We start from the raw sequence: 14,738 nt of genomic DNA, 5'->3' as shown, positions 1-14,738 counted from the left end.
ATCAGATACCATGATCTTGGCATGACTTTGCTATGTACACACTTAAGCGTTGAATGCAGTTTAACACATTAGATATTTTATACTAAATATATTTTCTTCAGTAAATCATGTCATCATTTCTAATTTTTTGAACCCTTTTCTGTCTTTTTTTATGAAAAGCCAAATAATTATGAGTTCCCACTAGAGAAAACATTGAAGGCCACTATGAGCAACAGACACATTAGTTGTGCATGACAATTTTCTCTGCTCTTCGCTTGCCTCCAAGGAGGGCTTGGCATCAGTTTTTGTCTGAAGGCAGAGATTCCTTCTTTAGGACAGTCTCTTGAATCTGTGCATAGAGTAAGTGTACCTTCTTTCTACAAAGCTGAAGAATTAGATTCCTGCTTTAAAATGGCTTAGTGAAAGTTATTTATGAATATGTTTATATGAATAGTTTCCATTGACTGAATATTTTAAATTTTGAGTTACTATATTTCTATATGTGAATCTTGCATTTTTTATATTTTAAAGAGACTGTTGGGTTTTGTCTTTTATTATGGGAACAATCAGTTTTTAAGCATAGTAGTCTTTTTAAAATATTTTGTTTCATTGGAGTATGCATGGGTGTCTGCTAAGTCACTTCAGTCGTGTCCCGCTCTTTGTGACCCTGTGAACTGTAGCCCACCAGGCTCCTCTGTCCATGGGATTCTCCTGGCAAGAATACTGAAGTGGGTTGCCATGCCCTTCTCCAGGGGATCTTCCCAACCCAGGGATAGAACTCATGTCTCTATCACTGATGCAATGGACATGAACTTGGGCAAACATCAGGAGTTGGTGAGGGACAGGGAGGCCTGGTGTGCTGCAGTCTATGGGGTCGCAAAGAGTTGGATACAACTGGGGGACTGAACAACAAAAAGCTTTAAAATATTCTTTCAAATTTTGTTGTGATGTTAAGATACATATGTAGGAGTCTTCCAAGTTAGAATTTCTAAAAATGCCTTGTGTTAGGAAGTATAATTTTAAGGTACTCTAGTAAAATTCTGTTAACCCATTAGTCACTTGGGTATCAGTTCAATTCAGTTCAGTCGCTCAGTCATGTCCAATGCTTTATGACCCCATGGATTGCAGCATGCCAGGCTTCCCTGTTGTTCACCATCTCCTGGAGGTTGCTCAAGCTCATGTGCATTGAATATGTGATGCCATTCAACCATCTTGTCCTTTGTCATCCCTTCTCCTCCTGCCTTTCCCAGCTTCAGGGTCTTTTCCAGTGACTCAGTTCTTTGCATTAGGTGGCCAAAGGACTGGAGCTTCAGCATCAGTGAATATCTCAATGAACATTCAGGACTAATTTCCTTTAGGATTGACTGGTTTGACCTCCTTGCAGTCCAAGGGACTCTCAAGAGTCTTCTCCAACACCATAGTTCAAAAGCATGAATCCTTCAGCACTCAGTTTTCTTCATAGTCCAACACTCCCACCCATACATGACCACTGGAAAAGCCATAGCTTTGACTATACGCACCTTTGTTGGCAAAATAATGTCTCTGTTTTTTAAATATGCTGTCCTGGTGACTCAGATGGTAAAGAGTCTGCCCACAATGAGGGAGACCCGAGTTTGATCCCTAAGTTGGGAAGATCCCCTGGAGAAGAAAATAGCAACTCCCTCCAGAATTCTTGCCTGGAAAATCCCATGGACGGAGAAGCCTGGCAGGCTAAAGTCCACAGGGTTGCAAACAGTGGGGCTCAACTGAGCGACTTCACTTTCTTTCCTTTTTTTTTTTCAGGTTGGTCATAGCTTTTCTTCCAAGGAGCAAGCATCTTTTAATTTCATGGCTGCAGTCACCATCTGCAGTGATTTTGGAGCCCAAGGAAATAAAGTCTGTCGTTGTTGCCATTGTTTCCCAATCTATTTGCAATGAAATGATGGGACTGGATGCCCTGATCTTTGTTTTTTTAATGCTGAGTTTTAAGTCAGCTTTTTCACTCTCTTCTTTCACTTTCATCAAGAGGCCCTTTAGTTCCTCTTCGTTTTCTGCCATAAGGGTGGTGTCATTTGCATATCTGAGGTTATGGATATTTCTCCCAGCAATCTTGATTCCAGCTTGTGCTTCTTCCAATCCGGCATTTCACAAGATGTACTCTGCATATGAGTTAAATAAGCAGGTGATAGGATACAACCTTGACGTACTCCTTTCTCAATTTTGAACCAGTCCAGTATACAAATGGTTAATCTGGCATTTGGGCATTTTAACAAACAAAAAAGAAAACAAATCTTGTTATGTATATTCTGCTCTCTCATTTTATACTTGAAAATAACCTGAAGAGATATTAAAACTCATTTTACAGATGAAAAATGGATGTTAAAGATTAAATGGGAAATATGTGACAAGTCCATGTTTTAGTTTTATGAAGTGTATGGTAAAATGATTAGCCCTTCAGTTCAGTTCAGTTTAGTTGTTCAGTCATGTCTGCCTTTGTGACCCCATCCATGGACTGTAGCACGCCAGGCTTACCTGTTCATCATTAACTTCCAGCCCTTAACCTATAATAATATTCTATTATGAACAGAGTTAAACACCTTGCAAATAGCTCTAAGAAGTCACCACATTTAGAATCTCTTTTTAACCTTAGAAATGACATGAAAGGTTAATTGAATGGTGTTAATTGTAAGATGATCCATATAGCTAAAAACTAGAAGTTTCTTCTTTGACTTTTTTCCAGCTTCATTTAAGTGTAAGTGACAAAAAACCGTAAAACTGTTAAAGTGTACAGTGGAATGCTTTGATATGCATGTATACTGTGAAAGGATTCACTCTCTTGAATTAACACATCCATCACTTCCCTTATTTACCTTTTTTGTGTCTGTGTGAGAACATTTTTCTACTCTCTTCACAAATTCCAACTGTACAGTCCAGTGTTACCAAGGATAGTCATCATGTTACACTTACAGACCCTCAAAACTCTCCACCTTGTAACTAGAAGTTTACACCGTTTCATTGTTGTTGTTCAGGTGTTCATTCATGTCCCACTCTTTGTGACCCCATGGACACCAGGCTTCCCTGTCATTAACCTCTATCCTCCCAATAATGTTTACCTATTTCTCCCACTCTCTAGTCCCCCGAAACCACTTTTTTTTACTCTAATTTCGGATTTTGACTTTTTTTTTTTCTTTTTTTTGAGATTCCACATAAGTGATACCATGCACTGGGCAGTATTTGTCTTTCTCTGTTTGGTTAATTTACTTGGCAGAATGCCCTCCAGTTTCATCCATGTTTTGTAAATGACAAGTTTTTATTTTTTAAGGCTGGATAATATTCTGTTAAACACACACACACATACGCACACACGGTTAGTGTTAGTGTGTTAGTTGCTCAGTCATGTCTGACTCTTTGTGACCCCATGGACTGTGGCCCACCAGACTCCTCTGTCCATGGAATTTTCCAGGTAAGAATACTGGAGTGAGTTACCATGTCTTCCTCCAGTGGATCGTCCCAACCCAGGGATTGAACCTGGATCTCCCACATAGCAGGCATATTCTTTACCTTCAGAACCACCGAAGAAGCCCCCATGTATGTACCACAACTTCTTTATCCATCTACAGATGGACACTTCATTTTTTCCAAATCTTGTCTTGTGAATAATGTTGCTATTATGAACATGAGCAGAGAAGGCAATGGCACCCCACTCTAGTACTCTTGCCTGGAAAATCCCATGGACGGAGGAGCCTGGAAGGCTGCAGTCCATGGGGTTGCTGAGGGTTGGACACGACTGAGCGACTTCACTTTCACTTTTTACTTTCATGCACTGGAGAAGGAAATGGCAACCCGCTCCAGTGTTCTTGCCTGGGGAATCCCAGGGATGGGGGAGCCTGGTGGGCTGCCGTCTACGGGGTCGCACGGAGTTGGAGACGACTGAAGTGATTTAGCAGTAGCAGCAGCAGTATGAACATGGGAGTAAAGAAATCTCTTTAAAATAATGGTTTTGTTTCCTTTGGATATACACTTAGAAGTGGGATTGCCAAATCATGTGGAAGTTCTGTTTTTAATTTCTTGAGGAAATTCCATACTGTGTGCTTGTAATAGTGGCTGTAACAGTTTACATTCCTACTATAAGGGTTCCCTTTTCTCCACATCTTTGCCACACTTGTTATTTGTTGGTCATTTTGATGATAGTCATCCTAACAAGTATGAAGTGATATCTCACTGTGGTTTTAATTTGCCTTTCCCTGACGTTTGGTATTGTTGAACACCTTTTTATATTCTTGCTGGCCATTTGTATGTCTTCTTTGGAAAAGTCCTATATTGATCCTTTGCCCATTTTTAAAAAAATTGAAGTTTTTTTCTATAAAGTTGTATGAGTCCCTTGTGTATTTTGAATATATATCCCTTAGTGGATATGTTGTTTGCAAATATTTTCTCTCATTCCATACATTGCCTTTTCATTTTATTATCATTTTTTTTTCTTCTGTCACGCAGAAGTTGTTTAGTTTGATGTAGTCCTACTTGCTTGTTTTCCTAAGCCTTTGCTATCCAGAATGTTCTTGCCAAGACCAATGTCAAGGAGCTTTTTCCTGTGTTTTCTTTTAGAATTTTTATAGTTTCAGGTCTTGTGTTCAAGTTGAATCTATTTTTGGCTGATTTTTTTTGTGCAGTATAGGATTGTAGTCCAATTTAATTTTTTTTTTTGGCTTGTGATTACCTAGTTTACCCAACACTATTTATTGAAGAGACTATATCTTTTTCCATTATACTTTTGGCAGCTTTGTAGAAAAATAATTGACCATATATGCAGAGGTTTATTTGTGAGCTTTCTATTTCCTCAGTCTATGTGTCTACATGATGTATATGACATTACGTCACTGCCATGCTGTTTTGATTACTGTAGCTTTGTAATATAGCTTGAAATCAGGAGGTATGATACCTTTAGCTTTGTTCTTTTATTTTTTTCATGATTACTTTGGCTATTCAGGGTCTTTTGTGGGTCTCATGCAAATTTTGGGTTTGTTCTATTTCTGTGAAAAATGCCATTGAAATTTTGAGAGGCGTATTGAATCTATGGTTTAATTTGAGTAGTATGGATATTTCAACAATATTAATTCTTATAATACATAGACAAGGGATATCTTTACACTTATTTATATCATCTTCAATTTCTTTAATCAAAGTCATAATTTTCTGTGTATAGGTCTTTTAGCTTATTGGTTAAATTTATTCCTAAGAATTATGATGTTTTCAAGGCTATAGTATATGCATTTTTTTCTTAATTTCTCTCTTGACAGTTTGTTGTTCATATGTAGAAATAAGACACATTTTTTATATTGATTTTTGTATTCTGCAACTTTACTGAAATTATGTATTAGTTCTAACAGAATTTTGGTGGCATCTTCAAGGTTTTCTATATATAAAGTCATGTTATCTGCTGCTACAGAAAATTTTATTCCTTCTTTTCAGATATGGATTCCTTTTCTTTCTTTTTCTTGACTAATTTCTTTGCCTAGGATTTGCAGTAATAGTTTGAATAAAAGTCGTGAGAGGGAGCATTCCTTTCTTGTTCCCAATCTCCTTCTTTAACTTTTGATCAACCTTTCCCTTTCTCTGTCTCTCTCTGTCTTTCTCTATCTTTGTGTCTGTCTCTTCCTCTGTCTCTCTCTTATTCTCCTCTTCTTTTACTCTCTCATATTTCTTATAAAAACCCCAGAACTTTTGGGTTTGGTTTTTCTACTAAGGAATTAGCATTCATCTGCAAACATGGCATCTGGAAGAAGGAAGAGAAAATGAGAGAAGAGAAAAGATAAGAAAAGAGGGCAATATTTAGACATTATGTTTTTCCTTCATGTCTCTTGGTCTTCTCCCCCTTCTCTTGGCTTTCACTCGTCAGGTATAAAGAGATGAAATAATGGAAAGTTTCACCTACGGCACTAGAAAGGTGTTATTCAAAGGGGAGAGTAAGAAAATATTTAGTGCTTTGACTCAGTCTGTGACCTGCTTCTTTTTATGGCTATAGTTCACAGGATATTAAAAGAATTTTATTAACATGGTTGGGGCTAACCACAGACTTACTGTATGAAACATGTTAGTCACTCAGTCATGTCTGACTCTGCAGCCCCATGGACTGTAGCCTGCCAGGTTCCTCTGTCCATGGAATTCTCCAGGCAAGAATACTGGAGTGGATAGCCATTCCATTCCCTTCTCCAGGGTATCATCCCAACCCAGGGATTGAACCTAGGTCTCCTGCATTGCAGGCAGATTCTTTACCACCTGAGCCATCAGGAACTCAGAGTCTTTACCATCTGAGCCACCAACCACCTACTGTATAGTGTTTTCAATTTGTACCACTTTATTTTACAAAGTTCATCTATTATCCAAATTCTAATCATTTTTTCACTAATTTTCTTATTAATTTTTATCACATGCTACTGATCATAATCTTGGTAGTAATCAGATCAATACCTAAACCTTACAGATGAGTTCAAGGGCAGTTCTTATCAATGTCCTTGTTTTCTGTAACCCAGCTCCAGATCAGTTTTCTAAGAGAGACTTGATACATTTCCAGGGGGTTTAAGTGATTAGGCAAGAAAATTAACAAAGAAAAATTACATCATTGAATTGGATTGTTTGGTAAATGTCATTTTTCATACAAGTTATGGCAGTAAAATATTTCATGATTATAAATTGCAATTCTCTTTCCATGTTGAAAAATTGTACTAATGTGATCAAATAAAACAATGAACTGTTTCTTAAGTTATTACATATAGTTTTAAAAATATAAGATGTATTTATTATATACATTATTGTGAATATTGTACTTGATTTAAGATAATTAATAAAACAGTAATTATATTTATGTTATGGATTCACAATCTCATTGTAGATAATATTTCATTTCTTGATATAAAACTTGGTATGAAATTCCTGGACAAAAATTACCTTTAGTTCAATGTGATTCAATCTACAGTAATCCAAACTTTAGGGTAAATCAATACGGCAATGGGGAGCAAAAACACTACCATAATGGTGGGAAGTGCCAATTGCACATTTTTTCTGAGAGCAGAATGAATCATCTGTGTGTGTCAGAATTGCAAGGTATCTGTATGTCTGTGTTCCTGGCATTTTACAGCAGTAGGCTCAGAAATCTGCTAAGGAGATCCTACTGCTAACAAGATATCAACTACTAAGCAGCTTTCGGACCTTGAAATAATAATATGAATTCCAATCTAGTATTTTTGATTTGTTCTTATTATCTGAAAATATTTATAGATGAATAGATCTATAACTTAGATGTTTAAACTATATATATTGCTAAAGAAAGTGACAAGGACATTGTTAAAGAGGATAGATTAATACAGCATAGAAATGAGCTGAGGTATGTGGGGTAATTATAGGACTAATGAGCTAGCTAATCATTCTGAGAACAAACCATTCCTTCCATTTGCTTCATCTGATGGGAGGTTTCAATAGATGACTTAAAGTGTTCTCACAGGACCTAGGATTCTATGACTCTGCAATTTAATATAATTTATGATTTGGGTACCCAATTAATTAGAACGTTTGAGAAGTATATTATGTCTTTTGTGGTGGTCTATTTACTAAGTCCAGAGAAGGCAATGGCACCCCACTCCAGTACTCTTGCCTGGAAAAACCCATGGACGGAGGAGCCTGGTAGGCTGGAGTCCATGGGGTCGCTAAGAGTCGGGCACGACTGAGCGACTTCACTTTCACTTTTCTCACTTTCATGCATTGGAGAAGGAAATGGCAACCCACTCCAGTGTTCTTGCCTGGAGAATCCCAGGGACAGGGGAGCCTGGTGGGCTGCCGTCTATGGGGTCGCACAGAGTTGGACACGACTGAAACGACTTAGCAGCAGCAGCAGCAGTTACTAAGTCTGATGTTAATACTAAGGCTGAAGCTCCAATACTCTGGCTACCTGATTGGTGAAATGACTCATTGGAAAAGACCCTGATGCTGGGAAAAATTGAAGGCAGGAGGAGAAGAGGATGACAGAGGATGAGATAGTTGGATGGCATCACCGACTGGATGGGTATGAGTTTGAACAAGCTTTGGGAGTTGGTGATGGACAGGGAAGCCTGGCATGTTGCAGTCCATGAGGTTGCAAAGAGTCGGACACGACTGAGAGACTGCACTGACCGAGTCACTAAGTCGTATCTGACTCTTGCGACACCATGGGCTAAAGCCTGCCAGGCGCCTCGTCCATGGGATTCTCCAGGCAAGAATACAGGAGTGGGTTGCCATTTCCTTCTCCAGGAAATTTTCCTGACCCAGGGATGGAACTTGGGTCTCCTGAATTGCAGGAAGATTCTTTACAGACTGAGCTACGAGGGGAGCCCAAACTACTGTTATTTGAACAGATACCCCATACCAAACGCTTTGCAAATGTTACCTGATTTGTGAGACAATTCTTATTCTTTTCATGTTATAGGGAAGGATCTTCACGTGATGGAAGTGAAGTGAAGTGAAAGTTGCTCAGTCGTGTCCAACTCTTTGCGACTCCAAGCTTCTCTGTCCATGGAATTCTTCAGGCCAGAATACTGGAATGGGTAGCCTTTCCCTTCTCCTGGGGATTTTCCCAACCCAGGGATCGAACCCAGGTCTCCTGCATTGTGGGCGGATTCTTTACTGTCTGAGCCATTATGTCTTTTAGGCCATTACAAGAATAGTCTCAGTCAAGTAAATAAAAGGAAAGAGTTAATATCCAAAGTTCCCAAGATATTATTGGGATATTATGCATCAATTAACATATAAGGATGATAAACTGTCAAAAACCAAGCAATATATGCAATGTATTCTTTAATGAACTATTTTTTCTGTGTCTAAAATGGTATCCTAAAATTACTGATGTATTCATTATATCAGCCTATTCACTGTATCAGTCAACTCATTGTATGATGTAAAATTTCAAATAAAAATAAACATCATTAAAAATTAATGGACTAATTAATAGATTAGGCTAAATTATCTTTTTTTTTAAATGATGTTGTGAAGACCTAGGCTGCTGAAGTGCCAATTCAATTCAAGAGAAAGGGAACGGATTAATATCAGTCAGATAGGGTATAATTAAATTCAAGCTAACTCCCTGGAATCATATATTCTAAGTGGCAATCCAGTGATCTAAAGAGGCTGTGGATCTTGGCCTCTCTAGCTACCGCTCTAAACTTTAGAGAGTAACTTTATTCTGTTATTGTTTTTCAATCATTAAGTTGTATCTGTGACCCCACAGACTGCAGCATGCCAGGCTTCATTGTCCTTCACTGTCTCCTGGAATTTGTTCAAACTGATGTCCATTGAGTCAGTGATTCCATCTAACCCGCTCATCCTCTGCCACCCCCATCTCCTCTGGTTTTCAATCTTTCCCAGCATCAGGATCTTTTCCAATGAGTTGGCTCTTCACATCAGGTAGCCAGACTATTGGAGCTTCAGCTTCAGCAGCAGTCTTTCCAATGAATATTCACCATCAATTTCCTTTAGGATTGACTGGTTTGATCCCCCTACAGTCTAAGGAACTCTCAAGAGTCTTCTCCAGCACCACTGTTCCAAAGCATCAATTTTTTGACACTCAGTCTTCTCTATGGTCCAACTCTCATATCCGTACATGACTACTGTAAAAACCATAGCTTTGACTATAAGGATCTTTGTCAGCAAAATGATGTCTCTGCTTTCCAATATGCTGTCTAGATTTGTCATAGCTTTTATTCCAAGGGATTCTTTACCACTGACCCACCTGGGAAGCCTGGAATATAATTTAGGTAATGGAAAAAAGAAGCACAAAAAGTTTTTAAGCTATACACATTTTAAGCCCCTTACATTTGTTTTTCTGTAAAATACACATATTATATATATATATAATATATATAATAATAATATATATATAAGTAAGTGAAAGTATTAGCTGCTCAGTTGTTCCCAGTCTTTGCGACCCCATGGTTTATAGCCTGCCAGGATTCTCTGTCCATGGGATTCTCCAGGCAAAAATACTGTAGTGGGTAGCCTTTCATTTCTCCAGGGGCTCTTCCTGACCCAGGTATTGAAACTGGGTCTTCTGCATTGCAGGCAGATATGTTGCCATCTGAGCCAACAGGGAAGACCATATCTATATCTATATCTGCATTTATATCACATATCTAAAACATACGTATATATATATATGGCTTATTTATATGTATACTTTTAATATCAGAGGTTAAATTAATTTGCTATTTTTTGTTCTAGAGTGACCACTTCTCCTCACCACCTGAGACAACTGTACGGTGGGATTCTTGGTATGTCCAATTTGGACAATGAATTCTCTCTCTGTTATAAACAAATACACAATGTCAGTTATCCCTTTGAATCATAAATTGAGTGCGATACATCTTTACCAAGGCCGCTACTCATGAAAAGTTGTAAGCTTAGTGTAGATCTTAAAGTGTCATATGAATATGAATGGATGTGCAATTTTTTAGTGAATTCAAAGTGCATTTCATCATAGCATCATATAAGTAGTTTTTCAGAGGTTTCAATCAACTCATAAATTTTCTGATTTTTCTCTTTTCAAAGGTAATAAGTAATTGACTTGATTGATCCAACCACAGTATGATCAAAATGTATATATAATGCTGAAAACAGCATAAATAACATGTTTTAGGTTTTTACACAGCAAACATTTTAAAATATATTTTTAAATTTTTAAAAACTTTTGTATTAACTTTGTTTTCTTCATCTTACCTTTTACATTGCATTAAGTCAGATTGGAGATGATTGATATAAAAATGAGTGTATAAGTCAAAGGAACTTTGAAATATTTATACAACTTTAGACTTTACTTTTAGGAAAATCTTTAAAAAGATAAGCAATGATAACAATGATAGGATAAAAATAGCCAACACTGACCATCACTTAAGTGAGGTTCCTCTTTGCAGAAACTTCAGATTAATGTTATAGTGTGTTCACTGCTCAGATCTCACAGTTTTGTTTTGTTTTGTTTTTTAATTCAAATGGTCTCTGAAGTAATGACCTCTTGAGGAATAACTGTTATCATTCAGATTTTCTCTACATGAGTTTACTTTGATGTTTAATCATCCCAGAACATGATCCCATTTGATAGATACTCAGAAAGTGTTGTTAAATAACTCTCTGTATACTGCTAGAGGCTACAAAATCTCACTGATAGGAGACTTTGATGGAATTTGAATTTGCTCAAAGACAAAGTATACTGCTTTCACCAGTATGTTTACCTAAAAAACAAAATGAAGCCAAACAAGACCTATATGGTTAAATCTCCATATCAGAAACATTGGTATGGGAATTTTGTTGGTTTTGTGTGTGTGTGTGTGCGTGTGTGTGTGTGTGTGTGTGTGTGTGTGGGTGGGTGGGTGCATGTTGTAATTTATTCTGGTTTAGTTTTATGTACTAGTTTTGAGTTAGTTCACTACCAAGTTAACTAAAATCGTAAAGATCAAGTTTCAGTTGAATCTACCAAAGACAACTCAGGAAACTTTTGGAAAGGGCAGAATCCTAAATGCTTTCGTGAATGCAATGGATTTCTAAAATCTGAAGTAACTTTTGGATAGATACTGTTCATATCACTTGGCAAGATTCAGTTCAGTCGCTCAGTTGTGTCTGACTCTTTGCGACCCCATGAATCGCAGAACGCCAGGACTCCCTGTCCATCACTAACTCCTGGAGTTCACTCAGACTCACGTCCATCAAGTCAGTGATGCCATCCAGCCATCTCATCCTCTGTCATCCCCTTCTCCTCCTGCCCCCAATCCCTCCCAGCATCAGAGTCTTTTCCAATGAGTCAGCTCTTTGCATGGGGTGGCCAAAGTACTGGAGTTTCAGCTTTAGCATCGTTCCTTCCAAAGAAATCCCAGGGCTGATCTCCTTCAGAATGGACTGGTTGAATCTCCTTGCAGTTCAAGGGACTCTCAAGAGTCTTCTCCAACACCACAGTTCAAAAGCATCAATTCTTCGGTGCTCAGCCTTCTTCACAGTCCAAATCTCACATCCATACATGACCACAGGAAAAACCATAGCCTTGACGAGAAGATCTTTTTTTTAGTGATATGATATTTTAATAGATTATAATCCAATTTAAAATTATTATAAATTATTGGTTAGATTCCCTGTGTTGTACAATATAGCCTTCAGTTCAGTTCAGTCGCTCAGTCGTGCCGACTCTTTGCGACCCCATGAATCGCAGCATGCCAGGCCTCTCTGTCCATCACCAACTCCTGGAGTTCACTCAGATTCGTGACCATCAAGTCAGTGATGCCATCCAGCCATCTCATCCTCTGTCGTCCCCTTCTCCTCCTGCCCCCAATCCCTCCCAGCATCAAAGTCTTTTCTAATGAGTCAGCTCTTCACATGAGGTGGCCAAAGTACTGGAGTTTCAGCACAATATAGCCTTAGAAAGAAAGAAAGAAAAAAAAAAAGTGAAGTTGCTCAGTCATGTCCAACTCTTTGCAACCCCATGGACTGTAGCCTACCAGGCTCCTCTGTCCATGGGATTTTCCAGGCAATAGTCCTGCAGTGGATTGACATTTCCTTCTCTAGGGGATCTTCCCAACCCAGGGATCGAACCCGGGTCTCCTGCTTTGTAGACAGACGCTTTAATGTCTGAGCCACCTTATTAATTTTATACTTAATAGTTTGTACCTCTTAATCCCTCACTCCCTCTCCCCATTGGTAATTAACCAGTAGTTGTTTTCTATATAAGTGAGTCTATTTCTGTTTGTTATATTCCTTGGTTTGTTTTGTTTTTTAGATTCCACATAAAAGTGACAGCATATAGTCTTTATCTCTGTCATTCTGACTTATGCAAATGAACGGCACAAACATTTCATGTTTCGAAAGCATTTCTCTGACTTTTGTGTGGACAATGAATTGGAGGGACCTTATAATAACTCATCTGGAGAAGGTGATGGCACCCCACTCCAGTACTCTTTCCTGGAAAATCCCATGGACAGGGGAGCCTGGTAGGCTGCAGTCCATGGGGTCGCTAGGAGTCGGACATGACTGAGTGACTTCACTTTCACTTTTCACTTTGATGCATTGGAGAAGGAAATGGCAACCCACTCCAGTGTTCTTGCCTGGAGAATCCCAGGGACGGGGAGCCTGGTGGGCTGCCATCTATGGGGTGGCACAGAGTCGGACACGACTGAAGCGACTCAGCAGCAGTAGCAGCAGCAGCAACAGCAGCATAATAACTCATCTAGAGAGATAGTGTGGAAACCATTACAACCACTCAGGTGGGAGATAATGGTGGGATGGCTTAGACGAGACACGTTCTGGAAGTTGAAATGAGATGGACAAATTTAAGATGTACTGTAAATAAGTGTAACAAATATATCTTTAAAATTCATGCTGTTACTGTGCTATTGGACTAGGGCACAACCCTGGTTAAATTTCAACCTTTCTTCATGTTTTCCATTTGATTATTTGCTTCACTTCACTTAATAAAACTCATTATCAACATCAAATATTTCAATACGGTAGGCAGAAAATAGCAGAAACATTTTCACTTCCCTAAGTAGCATATGCAACTATTGCATATTTTTATTGGCTAAAGAATCTAAATGAGGCAAAACATGAACATGCAAGGCAAATGAAATTACAAAAAAAGACCACTCAATTCTTCGTGATAATAATACTCATAAATATTTAGCTTACTCTCGTTGTGTTGGGTATTGTGCTGGCCTTATGAGGTAGGACCCTTTCTTATCCTTATTTTTCAAATGTGAAAAGTTGAGATCTGGGGCTAGTTTCTCATTAAAGACAGAAACAGTATTCATAGTTGAAACCTCCCCGCGCCCCCCCCCCCCCCCGCAAGGTTTTATAACTTGGATATCCAGAAAATGTTGTTTTTTTCTCATCTACATTGTGATAAGATTTGCAGGAAGAGCCAGTGCACTTACATTGAGCAATACCACATTTATGATTCAATTAAAAATGCATTATGGGTTAATTTTGGAGTAACTAAGGCCTCTACGAATTTCAAAAATTATGATGAATGAATTTTGCATGGAAATATCATTTTGGGAAAACAGTATCACTAAATAAAAGCAATTTCTGCTCTAATGTGCACACAGTCCATAAACCTTTTATGTAAATCTGAGGACAAAATTTGGTCCATAAATTTCTTAGAACAAAACGTGCAAATAAAACCCCATACCATCTCATTTTTTCTTCTCTTGTAAATCACAAATGGAGCTTTTTTAAATCCATTTGGACAAAAGCTACTGTATCTATTTAATCTGAACTGTTGGCAAAGAGTATTAAGCATACATCCTTGAATAAGAGCTAATTTTTCACTATTTACCATCCCATGTGTGATCAGACATCTACTGTAAGAACAATGCACTCTAATACTGAGCCACGTCACACTGATCTTGGGAAGCAGTTTTTTTGCTAATGAGTGACAGAAGACCAATGAACTGTCAAAAGCTTTTCTTGGTAAAGTCATAAAATGAGTTTTACAAGAAGTCAATTTCTCATGCCCCTTTTTACACAAACGAAGGCTACATCACCCTTATCCCACTCACATAGATCCGGGACAAGAGGATTTTAAATAGTCCTTGATTGGCCCGTGAACCCAGAACGTGCTCAAAATGATGCCAGCTGCCAGCTTTAGTGTTTCATCCTGTCAAGACCAAGCGCATTGAATAAATTGGACAAGAAGGCAACCATTCTAGTTCGTGCTGATATCCTTATTTTGTGGATCTCCCTCAAAATCATTTACTTCACATTATATTGACAGGTAGCTGTGG

Source organism: Oryx dammah, unplaced genomic scaffold (assembly GCF_014754425.2).
Source record: "Oryx dammah isolate SB20612 unplaced genomic scaffold, SCBI_Odam_1.1 HiC_scaffold_22, whole genome shotgun sequence".
NCBI lineage: Eukaryota > Metazoa > Chordata > Mammalia > Artiodactyla > Bovidae > Oryx > Oryx dammah.
Note: the sequence above shows the minus strand (reverse complement) of the source record.